The following is a 7457-nucleotide window of genomic DNA, read 5'->3' on the forward strand; positions in this document are numbered from 1 at the left end:
GCTGAGAGATGGGACAACCCAATTCTATTTTTCTGGGTGAAAATACATACAACATCGAGTTGTATCACCTCAAAAATATAGTTGTAGGTACCTAATTGATATCCGGGAAATGTATAGTTAAATAGTTTTTAATTTAATTTAATTATGTGTTATGTGTCATGCTTATGATTTAATTTAATTTATTTTAATTTTAATTCATCCTCTGTAAAAAAAACTGTTTACTAACCAACGTTTCGAAATACGTGTACTAACAAAAATATGGATTTTTATTAATCTGAAATAAATATTATTCATTCATATTAGAAATTTTACATTAATTATGAAATTGTCACACGTCTTTGCAATGCTTTGCAGAGTTAGCTTAGTTCGACTCTAGTTATTTCTTACCGGCAAAGACTAGACAATGTGTTTCATAGGCAATTGTCCACAACCACTATAGGTAATTGTCGCAGCGAGTTGGCAGCACATGTCAGGTCAGGGAAAACATCCGCCTTCTAACTTTGCAGAGATGTTTGCACCATGCGAAACTATCCGACATAGTTGCATTAACTCGGCCTCTCGTTAGGCACAACACAACTGCTAGTCCAAGTCAACTAACGATGTTAGCTAGTTCTGCACTTTCTGTAGATTATGCATTACTGAGACCCGCCCCGGCTTAGCACGGGTTACACAAACTCTTAATTAATTATATATATAAACCTTCCTCAATAATCACACTATTGATAGGTGAAAACCGTATTAAAATCCGTTCAGTAGTTTTTGAGTTTATCGCAAACATACATACACACAAACAGACAGATGCGGCGGTGGACTTTGTTTTATAAAGTGTAGTCACTTTATCAGGAATATTCCTGACCTCGCAGTCTAAATATTTATGACATTGTGACTGGCTCAGTATTTACATTGCATCATAAATTGTAAGGATAGATATTTTATTTAGAAGTTAAAGGGGAATATTTCAGCTACTTATTTAAATATTTTTAACATGAATTCTTTTGTTTTTACTTGTGTTTTGTTGTCATGTTTTTTTTTCTGATTATAGGTACATTAGAAACTATTCCCAATTAAATAAAAAAGCTTTTTCTGGAAGTATTTAGGTACTTTAGGAGTCTAAATGGCCAATTTTATTATGATGATGAGTTGAAGAATACGCTCGGTATACGTATATATAGTAACAAAAAAAATCTTTGTTTTTAAATTGCGCATAGTTCAAATTTAAACGAGCGAGAGGCTAAGAATGAACTTTGCCACCACTACCGTCAGCATATAAATTATTGCACAATCTATTTTCTACTCTTAGTTCCATTGATATAATTAGAACATCTCACCGCAAGTGTTTGGAATGTCAATGTCACTTCCACTATGATATTCTAGTCATTTCAATCTTGTTTTCATTAAATGTAAACTGTGTTCAGTGACAATACACAATTGATAAAAAAAATTAAGTCTTCACCCACCACTCAAAAGTTTGCAATTTCATCTTTTCATCGGTTATTTTCCTTCCAAAAGTCTATTACGGTTCCCCGGCCTTATCTAGCGATCACGATAAGATACAGCGTCCGTCTCTTTAGTGACTTGTGCTATTGAGCAATCAGCCGATCATTGAGGATGACGTTCGTCTTATCTTGTCGATAATCCCTCCACCATCATTAAAGACTCGCCGCTATCGAAGGAAAACTTTTTAAAACTTGTATTCTAAGAAAATATCTCTCTTCTTCTTAACAGCTAACGAATGGAAAATTATAGGTAGGTACGGTAGCTGCCATTGTGAATAAAGTCATGTTAACTAACTGCCGATTAGGAACTTTACGATGTATTGAATTTGGAGGCCTATGGTAGACGACAGGTATGTATTTCAGACAGATATGGGTTCAAAATTATAACTAATTCGGTCAAAAAAACTATACTCGAAAAACCTACTGAAATCCGTAACTAGTCGTAATTTTTTTTTTTTTTGAAAAAGCTTAAGTGTCATATCTCCAAGGTTTTGATAATTTAGTACGTTCCATAGTAGTTATATACATAACAACTCTTATATTAAATAACGAGTACATTCATATGAGTGAAGTTCTCATACAAGTAGTTTACTACTTTTGAGAATAAAGTTTCTTAAACCAGAAAATTAAATTAAGTAGTAGTTTTATGAATATGCGTTTAAAACTACAGTTTAGCAAATACTAAAATGACAGTTTAGGGAAGAGAAACGTTTGAAACCACTAGTTACTTATTATATCTAGCAGCTAACGAATGGTAAATTATACGGTAGCTGCCATTATGTGAATGAAGTCATTGATAAATGTCAACTAACTACCTATTAGGAACTTTACGATGTATTGAATTTGGAGCCCTAAGGTAGCAGTGGCGTGTTGAAATACTAAATATGTTAGTGTCGGTTGGTGTAAAAAGGGGTCTCAGGGAGATTTGTACTGGGTATTTATTTATGTTGTTGTTGCTGTATAAAACAAACGCGAAGCTACCCAAAATAAGTGCTACTCACCCTAAAGACCTCTTTTATACAGAACGACACATTTTTAAAGAAGTTCAATTTTATCCAGTTGTTATGAAGGCAATAATGTTTATTAGATTAGATTAGATTTATTTATTTGAGGATAAAAATTACATTATAAATTTGCATCAATGTCAAAATTATGCTTATCTTCTTATCATGATATAAACACATAATTAAAAGAAAAAAGCACAGATAGAGCAAATTGATTATACATATGTTGCCTTGTTCTCAATGTTGCCGATAATAAGCGATCTTGTAAGCATACACTAAGCATACTACCATTTCTCATGCCTTCCCCAATCATAAATATTATTAGGTCAACTATGCCTCTGTTTCATACATACAATAGGTATTATGCACCTAGAGTCCGACCAAGTTAAGTTTTCGCACCCAGTGCTACGTCAAGTATGGCGCTGACATAATAGTGTCATGCACTGCGAACTTGCTAGCGGATGCCAACTTAGCGGAGATGTGAACTAACTTACTCTGTTATACAGTTTTAAAAGTCTATTTTAAGCAAAACTGGTTATTAATGTTACCTAATCCAACTATTACCTATTTCATCAACTAATTTATTTTGGTTAAAGCTGAATAATTTATCAACACCTAAATTCAATAAGATGTTGGTTTCGTCACGCGATGTCGCCATTCAAGTTTTGTGACTTTATACGACTTTCTTTATTGCCTATAAGGAGTTCAAAAAACTCATTAGCTATGCAATGAACTAGAATAACGAAGCTTTACAATAACGAGGAATAATAAAATTTATTTAGTCACGATGCATTAATTTAAGGGTAATGCATTTTATTTCATATGCGGTCTAGAAACTTAATTACCCATTATAACGCCACCTCCACCTAGGCTTTCTTTTTTTTGGGTCCGGTAATAAATAGGGCAAAGCCTTAGAGATTCTAGCAGGATGTTGCGAGGGAAGACATGCGTGCTTACTAAAGAGGATGCCGAAGACTGTGCGACTGCGAAGTGGGGGTGAAAAAGTAGCAAAGCGGACCCTGAGACAAGAGAAGGATGCAACCGGAATAACGCTAACACGAGCGGGGGAGAGAGATTCCAATCAAGTGTTTCCGTAATCATTGCTTTGAGGCTTTTGTTGGACAAACACTATCATTCAAATTAACTTGAAACTAAATAAGGTCAATACGGTGAAGACCGTCTATAAGGGAAGACTGTCTACAAGTACAAGCTCTTTCATCGCTCTTAACTCGTGCGTTTTTTTGTACACACTGATGGTCGGTAGAGCAGAAGGAGTGAACATCTTCCTTTCTGACTTTGTCTAAGCGACGTACGTATACAAATAGAATAGAATAGAATAGAATTTGTTTATTCATTATAAAAACACAATACAAATTTGTATCACAAACTTATACGTATTTAAAATAATTATCGTCAAACATCATAATATTCATAATTATATAAGTACATATGTACATTACAATTTATTTGAACTTAAATTAAGGACAAATTATATTTACCTACTTACTCTATTTTTTCTTTAAATCGACGTTAAATTTGGAGTAGTCATTTGTGAGGTATTCTTTAACGCTATACAGTGTGCGAGATGATAGCAGCGTTTTCAGGCGTATACGAAAAGAACTCTCACTTTCGATATTCTTCACATGGTAAGGTAGTTTATTGTAAAGTTCACAGCCCATTGCATTTGGCAAGCGTTTTGAAAGTTTCAGCCTGTACACATTCGGTACTATATCAAGGGATCTTTTGGTATGGCGAGGGTTGCATTGAGATCGTGTCTTGAATTCGTGGATGTTCTTTCTCATATGCATGATTACCTCCATTATGTAAACTGAGATAGATGTTAAAATACTCAATTTTATAAAGTGCTCTCTACAAGAATCTCTAAACTTTGCACCAACAATACGAGAGATTTTGACTTATAACGGTCTTCCTTGCAACAAATGTTCTTACCGGTACCGGTCTTCTCCACATTGGCCTTACGTAATTATTTAATTAAGTTACTCTCATTACATATCTAACTAGTACAGAATGCAAATTTTTAACTAGTTCAAATAACAAAAACATAAACAAAACGAGATTACGCGTGCCAAAACTGCGAACAATGTATCGTAAATTTAGTTCACGCTGATCATAATTATTTTCTTTTTTTAGACGCACAATTTATCTTGTTGTCACATCCGCTGAGAAATGATTACCCGCCTGTTATTGTTACACCAGTTTTGAGACAAGAGAATAGTAGTTATGTGGCAATCCGCAATAATACGCCTAAGTTATAATTATGGTAGTAAAAACGTAACAATGTCTGTATTGGTGTCCTAGATTTCGAATTGATTACGTAATAAACTATTTTGTCACAGATTAAGGTGTAGATCTCTACAAAACTTAATAGCTAAGTAATCAGGTAGTTATAGTATAGTAACATAAGTGAAAATTTTACTAACAGGGGTTATAAACCTTTTTTTTGCATCCAGTCCTGTGTCAATGTCAGAAGCAAAAAAAAACGCGCCACCCTTTTAATTTCTGGTGGTACAAGACCAATATATCGAATTACATACATACATACATATAATCACGCCTATTTCCGAGAGGGGTAGGCAGAGACCACGGATTTCCACTTGCTACGATCCTGACCATACCTCTTTCGCTTCCTTCACTTTCATAACATTCCTCATACACGTTCGCCGGTTTAGGGTGCTCTTGACCTGGCCTTTCTTCAGGATTTCCCCGATCTGATCAGAGAAAGTCCGCCGAGGTCTGCCCCTTCCAACTCCCGTTTCTACCTCTCCCTTATACGCTCTCTTTGTTAGCCTTCTTCCACTCATTCTTTCCACGTGTCCAAACCATCTCAACATACCTTTCTCAATTTTTGTCACTACATCTTCGCTCAGATTCGCATATCGAATTACAGTGGCTCAAAACACTGTACCTATGATAAATAAATAAAACACGAAAGGTTTAGACATTGTGTTACTAATGTTGCTATTGTGCTTAATTCTCTGAAAGAGTGTAAACACTATTACCTAATACCAGGCCTTCCATAAAATCTTAGCTTCTTTGCATTTCATCCTACTATATAAACCTCTTTATATATAAATCAGTATATTAATATTGACGTGCTATTGATTCCCCCAACTTTTGGTCTTTATCACATAGTTTTATCTTGCTTGTTTTTAGCTTTATCAGCTAAACGGCAAATAGTAGCCACATTTTTCCGTTTAGGTACCAATATTGGCCAGGAAATGAATGCTCAAAAAAAGCTATAGAGGGAAATGCTTGGAACACAATTTCTGACTTCGTAACTTTATTTGAACTAGTTAGGAGGTGAACATATCAAAAGTAAAGTTAACAATGAATTATTAATATGTATTTTCTTGCTTGCATTCCATTAACAAGGCATAAACAACCGGACTTAGTACTTAAATAGAGTTAGACCACAAAAAGTCTGCAACGATTTTGATAGCATACGCGGTACAAGTGTTATTTTTATACGTTTAATTTCACAGAAGTTTGACATTTAAAACAACACTTGCACTGCGTGTGTTATCAAAATCGTTGCCGACTTAAGTGTTGGTGTAACTCTACCTAATCTTTTTTTATTGAATTTTGTAAATATGTATTATAAGATAGGTAGAGTTAGACCAAGTAAAGTCTACAACAATTTTGATAGCGTACGCAGTGCAAGTGTTATTTGTACATCATAACTTTATAGAAGTTTGACGTTTAAAATAATACTTGCACTGCGTGTGCTATCAAAATCGTTGCAGACTTGTCTTGATTTAACTAAGTACTTATTTATACCTATTTTATTTGTAAGTGACTCTACCAAACTTACTCATTGTCAATTGTATGTATGTTCAGTATGTTGTAGTTGCAAGTTTTGATATTTATTTCCTTACGAATTTGCTTTTGGTTGATTTCGAAGCAACTACCAAAATTTTTATTGTTACGACGATACGACAACGGTAACAGTTTGATCTTTTGAAAAGCTCCTTATTTTTTTCTACGACCATCCTATCTATCTATTACCTACTGCTACGGCTTTCAGGATGCAAATATAAATACGTTGCGTATATTTTATTTGAACAAAAATTCAACCCTTTAGGAATCTAAATCACTTACCGTTGTCTAAATTCTTAAGTCATCTTCTGTATTGGGTACCTACTTAGATATATACAGTTGTCCGAAAATTACGAAACTTTAAGAATACTAAATAAGTGTAAATAATGGAATGCGGTATTTGATTAACATTTATGTATGATGAGATTGGATCTGCACTCGAATAAAATTTATTATCCTCATTTCAGACTGGAGAGCGACAACCGAAACCTGCGAACGTTACCTAGACAATTCCATTATTCTATTATACCTCTGCTTTATGACTGTGACATCCACGTGACATAATATTGGTGTCCATACCTAGCATTCGATATTATAAAATTGTAGATAGCCTTTCTTAATTCAGGCTCTATTGTCATAATCGTAATCCTCAAATCGGAGCTAAAATACTTAAAGAAAGCATACATACTGGTCCAAATGCGTTCCAAGATATTTCTTATAACTGTAATGTCTGTCATAAACCAATAATACACCAAGTTCCGTTTTGTTTATACCGAATTCACATAGACCGGGTGCGAGGAACGTCAACACGAAAGCAGCGGCGTGGGGACGTGCACGCTTCGCGGACGGCGCTCCGACACTGCCTAGCCCTGTGATGTATCGACCCCCTCTGACATAACAATGCGAGAGGACCCCGCAGACTCGGCTGCAAGACCACTACTGCACTGCAGCTTTATTTTTGGCAAAGCACCCGATAGTGGAAGCCGGGCCGGGTTTGAAACGAATTCGTGCCAAGAGCGCGAATGGATCAGTCAGCGACCCCGTTCGGAAGATTGCGGCTTAGAATAATTTGTACTAAAATATTGCGTGTCATCAGTCATTAGGATTTCCGTGTTCTTTC

At 35.1% G+C, this 7457-nt stretch overlaps 1 protein-coding gene across 2 annotated transcripts in view; it reads right to left on the reverse strand.

Annotated features, from left to right (window-relative positions):
- The window catches only part of LOC134749423 (carbohydrate sulfotransferase 13), a 69687-nt gene extending 62432 nt beyond the window's left edge, over nt 1-7255 (reverse strand). For both annotated transcript variants that reach the window (XM_063684348.1, XM_063684347.1), the window contains exon 1: nt 7026-7255. The gene's annotated coding sequence lies outside the window, so the exon portion shown is untranslated. The remainder of the gene's footprint in view (nt 1-7025) is intronic.
- Between the last annotated feature and the right edge of the window lie 202 nt (nt 7256-7457).

This window comes from Cydia strobilella, chromosome 18 (assembly GCF_947568885.1).
Source record: "Cydia strobilella chromosome 18, ilCydStro3.1, whole genome shotgun sequence".
Lineage (NCBI taxonomy): Eukaryota > Metazoa > Arthropoda > Insecta > Lepidoptera > Tortricidae > Cydia > Cydia strobilella.